Source organism: Chlorocebus sabaeus, chromosome 24 (assembly GCF_047675955.1).
Source record: "Chlorocebus sabaeus isolate Y175 chromosome 24, mChlSab1.0.hap1, whole genome shotgun sequence".
NCBI classification, from domain to species: domain Eukaryota; kingdom Metazoa; phylum Chordata; class Mammalia; order Primates; family Cercopithecidae; genus Chlorocebus; species Chlorocebus sabaeus.
The window spans coordinates 58,066,315-58,081,488 of NC_132927.1; the positions used below are offsets into that span (position 1 = coordinate 58,066,315).

General features: G+C 37.3%; 1 long non-coding RNA gene across 1 annotated transcript; it reads right to left on the reverse strand.

The window, feature by feature from the left end:
* Window positions 1-3,242: 3,242 nt before the first annotated feature.
* LOC140710047 (uncharacterized) lies at window positions 3,243-11,816 on the reverse strand. The gene is made up of 3 exons (XR_012090910.1): window positions 11,716-11,816; window positions 8,900-8,939; window positions 3,243-3,490 (listed from the first exon to the last, which is right to left on the reverse strand). It is a non-coding gene; the product is annotated as an uncharacterized lncRNA (long non-coding RNA).
* Window positions 11,817-15,174: the final 3,358 nt, after the last annotated feature.

Genomic DNA, 15,174 nt, shown 5'->3' on the forward strand with positions numbered 1-15,174 from the left:
AGTATAAATAGATTTATACCCACTAGTATCTTGTGCCATCTCCTGAATTTGGACAGATTGTAAGTCAAATCATGTCCCAAGAAACATAAATTATGCACTCATATAAAATGGAAAACATCACAATTAGCATAAAAGAGGATGTTAATTCTAACTGTTAAGCACCAGTAATATAAAGTGATTACACTTTGTGATCACACTTTTCTTATTTTATCTCCCTACCTTACTCTCATAAAGGGTTCCCAAAACTTTTAATTTTATGACTCCATAAGATGCAGAAGTGAGAAACAGATTTAGATGACTGTTGGGTAGACAGCAGAGATGTTGCTTCTTTTTCACTATGGTATGTTAATTCTTTTTCCTACTATTTAATTAGTTCAACAGATGTTTAGTGTCAGAGACTGTGTGCTGAGCACTTGGGATACAAAGTATATAGGCCACTGTTAGCTGTTTATCAGATTATTGTACCACTCTCTTTGCCAAGGGTCTTGCTTCTGGTCTCACCTCTTCATTGTTACACCTCCTCCTAACTTGTTCTTTGCATTACAGTTTGTTATATTTCAAAAATGCAAATTCTGTTATATTACTTGCATGAATAAAACTCTTTAGCGGTTATCAATTGGTCTCAGGATACAATGCCAGCTCCTTGGCAGAGTACCTGAGATTCTTATGAGAGGGCTTTGGCTTGCCCTCCATCCTCACCTTGGGCCGCACTCAGCATCCCTCTGATTTGATGTCACAGTTAAACAGAAATACTTGCAATTACCTGAAGGCATCACGTGGTTTCTTATCTCTAGATTTTGAGATTTGAAAAAGGTATTACCCCAACATGGGCTGCCTTCTGCCCCTCTTTGCGTAGTTAATGCTTACTCGTCTTTCCTGTCTCAACCGGGATACCATTTCCTTTGGGAAGTCTTCCATTACTTTCTTCCTACGTTGCTTCAGCTCACATTGGCTTAATCAAGTACCGTCTCTTGGTAAATAAAATGATTTATTTTACAATTCACTGGAACATGTATCATACCTTTATATCTTTCTCAGTTAGTTAAGTCTTAGATTAAAATATAATAAATCTATGCGCCTCTCCTTATTTGTTTTGTCAGTGTTTGTGCACACAGCACCAGTATTTTATTATAGCTTTGTGCAGATCGTCATATTTATTTAGCACTTACTATAGGCAAGAACAACTTTTCATCATCATCATCATGTAATCGTTAAAACAATTCTTTGAAGTAGGTATCATCACTGTCATTGCATTTTCAGCTGCATCTAATTAATTGTCCCAGTGTTATAGAAACAGCAGAACTAACATCAGAGCCTACTCTCTCATGATACAGTATTATAAATTTCTTCTTTTCTCTCTCACAATTTAAGTTTAAACTTTTTGAGGTAAGGAATAATGTCTTAATCATAGTTATATCTCCCATCAAGCAGCACATTTTGAGAACATAGAGAATGATTGAAAATAAAGTTCTTTGTGCTTGTCCTTAAGTTGCTCATAGGACTAGGGGCAGACCCCTAAAATAATGATTTGATATAATGAGATAAATATATTATTATAAATAGTTGCAGGGCCCTATGATATGAAGAGGAGGGATACATAACCCAGACTTCAACTGCCTGGCCTTGTAGAAGAGACAATGCCTGAATTGAATATGAGTGCACTAACTTATGGACACATTTTCACTAAATTTGTATCTAGTAGCAATTCAGGTAAAATAATCCTCTTTATGAAAAAAATTAAGGATAAACTTCAGTTATACTTTGGTGAAGGTGACAGATGGAGTATGGAGCCATTGGTCATGTGTTTGAAAAAATGTTTCATAAGCTGATATAATGGTGTCAAACTATTGTTAAAAATGGCAACATGTTATTATCAAGGGCTAGATTTTCTCTAGATTTTTTGTTTTGGCACTTTTTCTTTAAATTTTTTGTTTCGGCATTTTTTATTTCACAAATGATTTCACGAGAATCTCAGGTGCTCTGCCAAGGAGCTTGCACTGTATCTATCTGAGACGAATTGATAACCAATAAAGAGTTTCATTCATTCAAGTAACATAATAGAATTTGCGTTTTTGAAATATAACAAACTGTAATGCGAAGAACGAATTAGGAGGAGGTGTAATGATGAAGCAGTGAGACCAGAAGCCTTGGCTAAGAGACTGGTACAATAATCTGAGAAACAGCTAAACATAAATTATGTACACATATAAAATGGAAAACATCACAATTAGCATAAAACAAGATATTAATTCTAACTGTTAAGCACCAGTAAGATAAAGTGATTACACTTTGTGATCACACTTTTCTATTTTATCTTCCTATCTTACTCTCATACAGGGTTCCCAAAACTTTTAATTTTATGACTCCATAAGATGCAGAAGTGAGAAACAGATATAGATGACTGTTGGGTAGACAGTGGAGATGCTGCTTCTTTTTCACCATGATGCTTTAATTGTCTTTCCTACTATCTAATTAGTTCAACAAATGTTTAGTGTTAGGGACTGTGTGCTGAGCACTTGGGATACAAAGGATTTTTATGCTTTTAGGTCTTATATCTAAATCTTTAATCCATCTCAAGTTAATTTTTGTATAAGGTGTAAGGAAAGGGTCCAGTTTCAATTTTCTGCATGTGGTTAGCCAGTTTTCCCAACACCATTTATTAAATAGGGTGTTATTTTCCCATTGCTTGTGTTTGTCACGTTTGTCAAAGATCAGATGGTTGTAGATGTGTGGTGTTATTTCCGAGGCCTCTGTTCTGTTCCGTTGGTCTATATATCAGTTTGGGTACCAGTACCATGCTGTTTTGGTTCCTGTAGCCTTGTAGTATAGTTTGAAGTCAGGTAGCGTGATGCCTCCAGGTTTATTGTTTTTGCTTAGGATTGTCTTGGCTATATGGGCTGTCTTTGGTTCCATATGAAATTTAAAGTTTTTCTAATTCTATGAAGAAAGTCAATGGTAGCTTGATGGAAATAGCATTGAATCTATACATTACTTTGGGCAGTATGGCTATTTTCACAATATTGATTCTTCCTATCCATGAGCATTGAATGTTTTTCCATTTGTTTGTATCCTCTCTTATTTTGTGGAGCAGTAGTTTGGTGACTGACACCTACGTGAAACTGAGAGCTGCTGTCTTTGGTCCTGATGGCAGTTTTTATGGTGATGCTCATGAGGTGTGTGGAGAAAGATGGGAGAATCTGAACATTTTTTAAGATACAGAAAAAATTCTCCTTTCTCACTTATTTAACTGGTAAGCCTGACCTTTATTCTGATAAGCCTATGAACATAACTTGGAAGATTTTTCTGGAATTCTTGTGTTTTTAATATGGAAAAAATTCTTAGATGAGTGGTTCAAAATGCTTTCTCCCTTAGTTTTGCATTTTCCACATTGATTTCTCTGCCTCATAGTCTTTGTATGTATATCATGTTAGGGAGTTCCATATTACATTATTCCTTCGTGTTCTTGTCTCCACAGACATCAGTTCAGCTTCTGTGAATTTCAAAATAAATCAAGTTGTAATTAACCTATTTATGTAAATGAAAAATTCTCTATCACATCTCCTTTCCTCCCCTACAACAAGGTATCTGCTCCTCCTGTTTGTTCTCAATAACAAACAAAATTCCTTGGGCTGATGATATTATTGGTCAGCCAGTATGGAAGAATACTGTGAGTCATTGTATTTCATGCTACCTGTTTCTATACTTTTTTTTTTTTTTTTTTTTTTAAGTATATGAAGCTTTTGCTCATCTCTTTGTTTCCTTAACATTTCCCTCATTGTAGGTCAGTAAGCTTCACACCAGGCACTATCTTTCTGGCCAGTTTACTCACTCCTCCTTTAACTTTCTTTAGACAAATCACAGGTTTATTTTTGTTTCCCGTTCTTTTCCAGTTATCTTAGAAATATTTTTCTCCCTCTCTTTGTTCCACTTGTGAAATAAAGGGGGCTAATCCAGACTATTCTATATAGAGTGTTGCTGGCAATATCTCTATAGTAAAGAGAGTGAAAGCTGGAAGCTTTGATGTGGAATTAGGGAGAATAAAGAACCGGTGCCTTGAACTTCTAAACCCAGTGAAAATGCACAGTAAATGCATTCAGGGTCTTTGAAAGTCAACATTTGCTTCCTTATCTTTCTCTAATTAAATCTACTCTCACAGAAGAACAGAATCTTGATTTTTGTTGTATGTTTCTCTTTGCTGTTTCAAGTATATTGTTTGCTACAATTGTTCTAACACAATTGTACAATATTTCAGTTCCCATTGAGGTTAAAAATGCTTTTGTTACCTGGACCCTTACAGATGATGCATAACATTTCATTTTGTCTTTGAGGTCAAAGCAATCAGCATATGACTTTTTGAAAACATTTATTTCCACCAAGGGGCTACTATGTACTAATTTCTTATGCTTGATGACTTTTATTAAATATTTTATTGCCAATCATTTGTTTTCAGAACTGAATGCCTCCACTTCCTTTGCATCAAACAAATAGCCACCTTAATAGGTAGGTTACTGACACTCTAGTTTTTAATGTCTATTCACTTATTCATATGGCAATTCTTTACGACAGTTATTCATAGAATGCCTAATACATACCAGGCATCATGCTAAGTCCTGAGACATAGATATTTAAGAAATCCAAATTTCAGGTGCTCACACTCCAGTGGAGGATGTCAGATGAGTAAAAAGAATTATAAGATAGTGGCAATTATAAGATAGTGACTAAATGATAACAGAGATACAAAGTGCCCTAGGAACACAGAAGAGGGTACTAACTTATGCACTGGGGTCCAGACCTGGAAACTTTACTCTCAGAAGGTTTTACTTGTATGGTAGGCAGTGGAAAGAAACTGACAATTGTGATGTAACCTTGAAGAATTAAATTACCCTTATTGGACTAATAGCTGAGCAGTGATTTCTAGGCCTGATTTTCATACATCTGGTGTAGTAGTATGAGCTTTGGAATTAGACACCTGAAAATAAATTCTGGCTCAGCCACTTACTAAGTAGTGTCCCCTCTAAGATTCAGTTTTCTCATCTGCAAAATGGGAATGATGACACCTGCCTCATATAGTATGGCTTGAATGAGATAATGATGTTTCCATCTTTTCTTTAAGCCCCTCCTGATGGAATTTAGAAAAAACAAGAGTAGTGGAAAAATTGAACTCTGATAATCACATTTGGTAAACTCAAGCCCCAGGTTAAGCAATTTGCATACCTAATTCTTTAGATCATCATCACAACCTTATTACGTACATATTATTAGTTCTATTATCTCCAATTAACAAGAATGAAAATGAGGTTTATACAAGTTCAAAGATTTGCCCAAAGGGGTGGTTAGTAAAAGATGTTGCAAGAGCTTGAATTTACACCTGCATGGCACTGAAGTCCAGGTTCTTACCCACTCTTTTACTCTTGTTCCCTGTCTTGGTTTATTTTGATTGATGAGTATGGCTGCACTTGTCTCATAGGTTTTGTTGCCAGACAGAAGACTATGGTAGACAATAGATTATACTTTCCATGGAGACATGCACCATGTGTGTTTTGCTAAGTGAATTGTCATCATATTGCACAGAATCTAGTACCAAGAAGGCACGCCTATTTGTAAAGATGCAGGCTATGCTAATGTAACAAAGGGACTCTAAAACACAGATATTTATTTTCCTCTCACATAATAGTTTATGGCTGGTAGGTAGGCTTGACTTTGCCATTTTCAGTAAGTAGGCAAGAGTGAGCAGAAATCCAGGTCAAGCATTTTCTTTAAGGTAAGTGATGCTGAAATTGCCCCCACTGTTTCCACTCAGTTGCCATTAGTGCATACTTAAGTCACATACCTGTAAGATCAACTGGAAAATGTAGGTCCTAGTTGGACAGCTACCTGCTCAGGAATAAAGTGTGATAGTTCATTTTAGGTGTCAACTTGACTGAATTCAGGATTACCTAGCAACTTGGTAAAGCATGATTGTGGGGTATGTCTGTGGGGTGTTATCAGAGGAGATTAGATACGAGTCTGAAGGATTAGGTGGAGAAGATCTGCCCTCAATGTGGGCGTGAACCATCCAATCTACTGGGGGCTGGGAGAAAACAAAAACAGAAAAAGTGAATATGTTGATTTTGCTTCTGGGGCTGGGAAAACTTCTTCCTCTCCCATTCTAGGACAATAACTCCAGGATCCCCAGCCTTTGGTTCCAGTGCTTAACAAGAGGGCCCCTCCAGGATTCTCAGACCTTTGGCCTTGGACTGAGAAATACACCATTGACTTTCCTGGTTCTGAGGCTTTTGGACTTGGACTGAGCCATGCCATCAGCATCCCAGGGTTTGCAGCTTGCAGATGGCCTGTCGTGGGACTTCTCAGCCTCCACAATCACATGAGCCAATTCTCCTAATAAATCCCCTCTCATATATTTGTATTTATCTATATATATCCTATTGGTTCTCTCTCTCTCTGGAGACCCCTGAGTAATACAGGAGGTGAGAATAGATTTGGGGATACTACCAGCAATTTCCATTACAGTGCTCAATGAATATTTATGGAATGAATGAATGAAGACAATCAAAGCATGTAAGTCAACCTGAGGCAAAGATGTTAGTTTGATCCACCAGATGTTAGTTTGATAACTATGCCAGCATGCCAATATGTCTTTCCAGCTAATTCTTGCCAAAACGCATCTTTAGTCAGAGCTACCTATTGTAAGTATCTCTTCACTATAGTGTTTTCCTTTAATCTATGACTGTCAACTTTTCTCCTGAATGTCAGAATGGGATCGAAGCCACGGAAGAGTTTATGTGAGCTCCATGGATTATGCTGCCCTCTTAAGGAAGACAAAGTGACAGGTTATACAGTACTTATCTATATCACCTGTCAGAGAATCTGCATCTGGGGGCAGAGAGAAGATCAGGAGTTTTAGCTGGTTATTCGTGATTCTCTTTTACAACTACCATGGCATTAGAAGAGTGTGTCTCTGACATTGGCAAAATGTAGTTTTAGTTCTCCTAAAGAAAGTGCTGGAAGTTTATTCCCTATGAACTTCTAGACTCTTTCAGATCAATATTCCGACTGGGAAGTCTATCCTAGCAACTTGATCTTTTCTGCAATGTAACATTTTCTTTGTCTTATTAGATTTTTTTTTAACAGCCAGTGTAGGAGCCTGTATAGTGTGATGTCCAACTGGTGGCAGATAATTTGTCCCACATAGAGTGTGATCACTCTTCTTTGTTGTCAAAGGATATGGCAGAGTTTTTAAAATTTCACTGAGTCAATAATCAGAATTACAATAGACTTTGTGAATGTAGAAGAGGCAAAGCCACAGATCTCGGGGGGCTTGTCAGCGAGGCGGTATTCTTCAAAACTTACCAAGGTGGAACCTTTCTCACTTGTAAGGCTGAAAAAATAAAGAATAACTACAGAAACCTTATATCTCTTTAAGCTCTTTCATTCCTAAGAGCTTGAAGTGACTCTCTAGACCCACACCTCATTTATTTTCACAACGTCCCTGTGGAGTCAGAGGCTAGTTTTTCTTCACTCTTCTTGCTGTTCAGAGGGAAGCCATGCCCTGAGAACTCAAGTGACTTGCATTCAAGGTCAAAAAGTGAGAATTTGTAAAGCCAACGCTTGAATTCAGGTGTTGACTCTTCACCTAGTAGCTGCTTTAAGATGATCACAATTGGGAAAGAAATTCAGCTGGGAGAGCTAAAAATATATCATAAATACACATGATGTCATGATACATCAAAGTTCAGATCTGAAAATATTTCTCAGTGTGCAGATTAAAAAATGTTTTTGATGAGTCAACAACATTCAATGCTGTGAACTGTTCTTACTCCCTCAAGTCATAGGTACAGAGATCATCATTCTGTATTTAGTTTAGAATGATGCCCCAGAATCAGAGTTCCTAAATAGCACTAATGATTTCACAGATTTCAGGAAGAATAGGGGACATTGACCATGACACATAACGACACTCATTAAGTTGCAGAATAGAATACTTTTAATTACCAATTAAAAAGTGGGGTGAACAAAATCTAAATCCATGGACATGTAGGGTTGGAGCAGAGCCTCCTCAGCCTTAATGGTAGCTTTGTGTGAATCAGAAAATGTGCTTTTCTTCCAGGTGGACACAACCCTAACCCAGGATACACAGGTTAGTGAGAAAAGCTCTGGCTGGATTCAACTTTGTTTATTCATCTCCTCACATGGATGTTCTTTGTGGCCATTTAAGATAGAACAACAGCTTTCAAAGTTGCCTAACTCACTTTCCCACATTCAGGTAATATAATATCATGTCTATCTCACAATAGAAATTAGTTCACTTTTTAAAAACTCTTGACAAAAATATTTTCACAACTTCATCATATTGCTTCTCATAATACTTTGAAGTCCTTGATGTTAGGATATGTTGAGGAGGAGGAGAAATAGATGCAACCGTAAAATAAAAAAATGGTTTGAATATTTTGACTAGCTTTTTACCAGAAAAAAAAGACTTAGAAGATACTTGAGGTGACCTTGCCCAAGTTGTCTGGAAAATTCCTTCTCTTAAAAAAAAAAAAAAAAAGGGTATAGTTCATCTTTATATAAAGGAAGATGTCATGAGTGTCCAATATTGAGAGGAAGCTGACATTTACACATAATTCCTTAGGAAGTCAACCTTAGGCAAGACACAACTTTCAGCATAGAAAGGCCAGCAAGAGGGAAAACCTACATTGTAGTAGGTCCATCTGATACATTCATCCTTGTAAGTAGAGGGATATTTTGTCCCTCTTTTCTGAAAATCTAAAATTACCAACTTTCACTTGGGACCTGAGTTAGTGTAATCAATCATAAAACAGATGGGACATGAAAGAGATTAAAAGAAATAAACTACATTAAAAGTAGACTCTTAGCCAATCTCTTTGATCCCACTTACCTCAAATCAAAGCACTATATGATGGACAGTGACTTCCTCTCTGAAAAGACAGCAGCAATCAGGTTTATACAGATTATGAACTTGCAGCATATTTAAGAAGCTTCACAAGAGGTGCATTTATAATGCGCTCCCCATTGAAAGTGAAGAACAGCAGAGGGAAGTGCTGGGATATAGATATGTAACCTGGTCAAACTTCAGACAGCCCAATAAAAGAAGAGGGCCTAAATTTTCCATGAATCAGGATTTTAGATAAATGTAGGCCTGAAGATCAGGAACGACTAGAGCCTACAAAATATAAGTAGTTGTGATAAAACAAAACAAAACAAAAAAATCTAGTTCCTACAAAAGTTGTTCTCTTTTTTACACTCTACTATTTTTGTAAGAATATTATAAACATGTGATCACGCAAATGTTTGATGATGGGTATATCATAATTCGCAGCTTAAGAAAAGGAGGTGGACAGAAATTAATTGATTCGTTCAAATGACTTTAGCAAACAAAATGTCCAATTTCTGATTTCCATATATTTATACTAAACTTGACAATTTCTAGAGTTTGCCACATAAATCCATGAAATACCAACAGGTACTATTTGTTAAGTGGATACTATATACTAAGGTTTGTGTCCCTTCCGAATTCATATGTTAAGACCTCATCATGAATGTGTTGGAACTAATAGGTGGAGCCTTTGGGAAGCAATTAGGTCATTAAGGTGGAGTGCTGATGAATGGAATTAGTGCCCTTATAAAAGAGATTCCAGAGACCTAACTAGTTCCTTTCACCATGTGAGGACACAGCAAGAAGGCACCATTCATGAACCAGAAATAAGTCTCACTAGACATCTTAATCTGCCGGTACTTTGACCTTGGACTTCCCAGCCTCCATGACTGTGAGATTTTTCTGTTGTTTGTAAGCCACTCAGTTTATGGTATTTTGTCATAGCATACTGAACATTCTAAGATATGTGAATAAATATTATGTGTATCAATTACTATGCTAAACTTTTTACATAGTATGATGGACTGAATTATGTCCCCAGTAAATATATATATGTTGAAGCCCTAGCCTCCAATGTGACTGTTTTCAGAGACAGGGACTTCAGACAAGTAACTAAGATTAAATGAGGGGCAGGATGCAGTGGCTCATACCTGTAATCCCAGCACTTTGGGAGGCCAAAGAGGGTGGATCATCTGAGGTCAGGAGTTCAAGACCAGCCTGGTCAACATGGTGAAACCTCTACTAAAAATACAAAAATTAGCCGGCTGTGGTGGTGAGTGCCTGTAATCCCAGCTACCAGGGAGGCTGAGGCAGGAGAATCACTTGAACCCGGGAGACAGAGATTGTAGGGAGCTGAGATTGCGCCACTGCACTCCACCGTGGGCGACAGAGCAAAACTTTGTCTCCAAAAAAAAAAAAAAAAAAAAAAAAAAAAAGATTGAATGAGGTCATAGGTATAGGGCCCTAATCTGATAAGGCTGGTGTCCTAATAAAAGAGAAAGAGACTCCAGAGATCTCTCTCTCTCTGTCTCTCCATGCATGAGCACAGAAGAAGAACCACACAAGGACCTGGCAAGACAGAGGTCCTCTATAAGCCAGGACAAGAGGCCCCACTAGAAACCAACCCTGATGACACGTTGGTCTTAGACTTTTGCTTTCCAGAACTGTGTGAGTATATATTTTTGTTGCTTAAGTCACGCAGTCTCTGGTGTTTTGTTATGGCAGTCCCAGTAGACAAATACATATAATTAGCTCAACTTAGCTTCTTAATGGAAATGTGGTATTATTTTAGAAATTCAATATAGTGACTAGAAGTAAAGCTGTAGATCCCAGCTGCCTGACCTTCAGTCCCAGCCCTACAACTTCCTACCCGTGTGATCTGGGAAAGTTCTTAATCTCTCTATTAACGTGATTTTTTTCATCTGCAAAATGAAAGCAATAATAAGTATCTTTCTCATTGGGTATGCAGAGGGTTAAATGCATTAGTGTTTAGTATGATAGTGACAGGCATAGAGAAAACACTCAATATGAATAAGCTATTTTTATAAGCCCAATTTTCAGATGGAGAAACTGAGGCTTAGGGAGATTAAAGATCAAGATCAAGATCAATATTACTCAGCCATTAAGCTATTAATCTTGGAAGTACCATTATTAGAGCCAGATTCCTTATTTTTAGAAACCAAGGCCTTCATCTTTGTACTGTATGGACCTTCAGGCAAAGCACAATCAAATGAGATATGCAGTTAAATTTTTTTCTAAGTAGACTAACAATCTAAACATTTTGCAATTTGCCTGCTTGCATTACAGAGCCAGGACTCTGGTGGGGCATTTTGAACCACTTTACCTTGCTAAAATCACCAGGGCTTTGAATGTCAGGCAGAGAAGAAATCTATTATTCCTCCTCAACATAATCCCAACTTGCTTTCTCTTGTTTCAGCAGTTCTAGAAAATGTCCAAAATATAGGTAAGCACTCTGGTAAGTGCTTAAAGTATATGAGAAAATTTAGCTATAGAAAATGCTACATAAAAACCATTCAGTGGGCACTGAGAATTCCAAGAAATCCTTAGTCTACTAAGTTTATTTTACTTCGTTCCATTGGGTAGTGAGACCTAGATGGGTTTGTAAGACATTGAGAGATGTTGGTCTTTTGGCAGCTTATTCATCTCTATGGTAAATACTGCATACTGGGAACAATTAGGAAATTCCTCCCATCTTTGTCTCAGGTAAACCATTATCTCTTCCCTCTTGGTTGGATTTCTGTTGGCTCTGGCCTTGGTTCTCTGATTGCTTATGGTATGATTTGTAAGACATGCCTCACCTTCTGGAAAGCTAGAGGCCACATAACTGTCAACTATTTAGTGTACTCTTGACCTGAGACCATCATGGCATGTTAAGTGCTCTTTGGTGTGGCCAGAGGGAGAGGAATGTAATTGCTTTGGCTTATGATGGGTCATCTTCTCTTTGCTCTTGATGTTTTGCCAGAGGCACTCAGTTGATCCTCCATGATCTCGTCTCTGTGCCCACTTGGTCCTCCAACTCCTACTTCTCTTCATAGTGTATCTTTGTGTTTCCATCTTTTAGCACATAATAATTATTTGCTGTACTTCAAGGTCATTGAAGGTAGGAAGTATATATATTCATATATATGTACACACACACACATATATATAGTCTAGATGCTATGGGCTATGCTGGACATTGGAGATAGTTTCAAGGCACTCAAAATATACATTCTGAATGAATGCATCAGTGAAGGGATTAATGGGTTCTACTCAGTTGCTGTTGAATAAAGAGGACCTAGCAATATACGTTTCCATGTTATAGGATATTGGAACATAAAGGATTGAATAGATATTTATATATGTGCATTTCTTTGAGACATGGCCGGAAGTCAATATCTTCTCAGGCCAAATGGCAATACTTAAGAACTGGATAACTTTCAAATTTGTAGGTGCTGGAAGATACTAAGTATGTTGGCTTAGTTGAAATTCTTCAGCTTCTTCAATTGTCGGAACTAAATGCTATTCTGAGAAGGAGCTCTGATGTCCCCATGGTAACAGGGCTCCATTAAAGGCATGGCATCACAAAGCTGTCCTTGTTTGAAGATACTTGGGAAATTCAGGTATAAACGGAAATACTGTTAAAGGCAAATTATACATACTTATTCTGTGTAATTATGTGCACATGTATAGATATGTCTAATTTAGCCACACTTCTCATTTAGTTTTGTTTATCATTAGGCTTTTTAGTGACTTAAATCTCAGACACGGATATAGCTCCAGGTGCTTAAATAAGAACTCATTTAAATTTTGGAGTAAATATCAATTCCTTTGCTTATTTACTTATTACTCTTAATACAATGAAGAAAATTTTGATTCTTAACATAACCTCTGAAATGGACACATATACTGTCTGTATGCAAAATCACCCAGCACCTTTGCTGGCTATTCATAGCCTGGGCCAGTACTAGCAGCATGCCTGAAGGAGGGTATTTTAGAGTTAAGAGAAAGAATTGTGCAGACAGCTTAGGCAAGGTCACCTCAAGTACCTTTTTTTTTTTTTTTTTTTTTTTTTTTGACATAGAGTCTCACTCTGTCACCCAGGCTGCAGTGCAGGGGCACAGTCTTGGCTTATTGCAATCTCTGCCTCCCAGGCTCAAGCGATTCTCATGCCTCAGCCTCCTGAGTAGCTGGGATTACAGGCGTGCACCACCACGCCCAGCTAATTTTTTATATTTTTAGTAGAGATGGGGTTTCGCCATGATGGCCAGGCTGGCCTCGGACTCCTGACCTCAAGAGGCCCACCTCGGCCTCCCAAAGTGCTGAGATTACAGGCATGCACCTCAAGTATCTTTTAAGTCATTTTTTTTGTTCTGATAAAAGCTCGTCAAAATATTAAAAAAATTTGTTTTGTAGTTACATCTAAATACTTTGCAGTGGCAGAAAAAGAGCACGATTTTTTTTTTAAATGAAGGAAATCATAAGGTCAATGGATTTGGGAAGGATCTTGATTCCCTCATCAATAGCATCATCCCTTTGCCTAGTTATGGACTCCCTTCCTATCAGAGACAATGCCTTTAATGGCTCCATTTTTATGTTATACAACGCAGCCAGGAAAGATGTTAGGCAGACTGGATTAGCTCTGAAAATGCAGAAAAATATGACAAGGTGAAAGGCTAGCCATGAAGCTGGTTACCTCATAAATAATACAAACTTGACAGAACTTGTAAGAAGAAGATGGGAACAATTTGCATAGCTGTGTTGCAGGAACAAGCGCATCTAAGTGTTTATGCTGGCTACAGAGATGCTCTGAGCTGGAATATTTGCCAAGGTGACTCTTCTCTCCATGGTGCTTTTTTTAAAGGTTCTTGCTGTACTTCCCCCCACCAGCCCCACTCTCACCTTCCCAGCCGCCCAGCAAATTCTTTGGAATTGTTAAAGATATGAAGCTGAATGTTTTTGGCTTCGTTTATGACATTGAGCCACACTAAATTTTTCTGAATGAAAGTCTAATGCTGTTTTTCTAAATAATATCTATGTATTGTCCCTTCATTGACATTCATATAAGGAAAAATGTGTTACATTTTCTATATTTCTAATGACTCCCGAGTAGTGGGCTCCGTGAGGATTTTCCTGAGGGCTAGCCTGAACAAAATACCTGAGGATCAAAAATCACTTTCTCTATATCTCTCAAATCCTGTGCAAGTATAAGTAAATTTCTGTTTCTTCCCAGTGGGAAAAAGTCCAAATAGGAAGCTAAAGCTGGGAGGAAACTTAGAAAACATATTGTTCAATGCCCTCATTTTCTAAAATGAAGAAATGAAGCCAGAAGAAACTAAGCGATGATATGGATTTGTGGCAGAACCAGAGCAGGAAAATAGGAATCCCAGCTGCAAATTTATTGCTAGCATGAAGGAATATCTATATTTACATATGTATACATATAATATATGCCTATGGATACATACAATATATGAGACATATATCTCCGCATGTTCACGATAAATTAATTACACACACACACACACACACACACACATATATATATATATAATGTGAATATAGCTTAAATTCTAATTTAATCTAACCTCCCTCCCAGGAGCTTGTTAGAGATGCAGAATCTCAGGCTGAACCCCATACCTACTACGTCAGACCCTGCATCCTAATAGGATCCCCAGGAAATCCACATGTATTAAATTTCAAAAGCACTGTTCTAACAATTCCTGATTTTTTTATGTTAATAAAGTATAGTTTTGCAGAGTCACTAAATAATCCAAACTTTCATTTTATGTGTTGATTTTGCATCTGTCTTTTCTCTCCTTCACTAAATTTTACAGGCACTTTCAACTACTACAAAATGAAATGATGCTGAAATTTATCACTTCCATTCCATCCTTGTCTTTTAGTAGAAAGGGTTATCTTCAGTTCAGATTTTGCCTCCTCCTATTTAACTAATTGTTAATAGTATTGCATGTTTGTTCTTCTCTCAAAAGTGTGCTAAGTACGTTGTACTCATTATCTCATTTAATCCGTGCAACAGTGGTGAGAGGTAATAATGATCATAATCTCCATTTTACATAAAATATGACTGAGGTTGGAAGAGGTAAACTGACAGCTGCAATATGTCAGAGCCTGGACTTGAACCTTGATTTAACTTAGTCCAGAGTATGAACAATAACTACAATATATATTGCTTCTGTAGTCCAAAATTCTAATTTTTTATTTTTCGCAACAGTTATGCCTGTAAAAAATTTAGTTATCTTCCCAACTAAAAATTA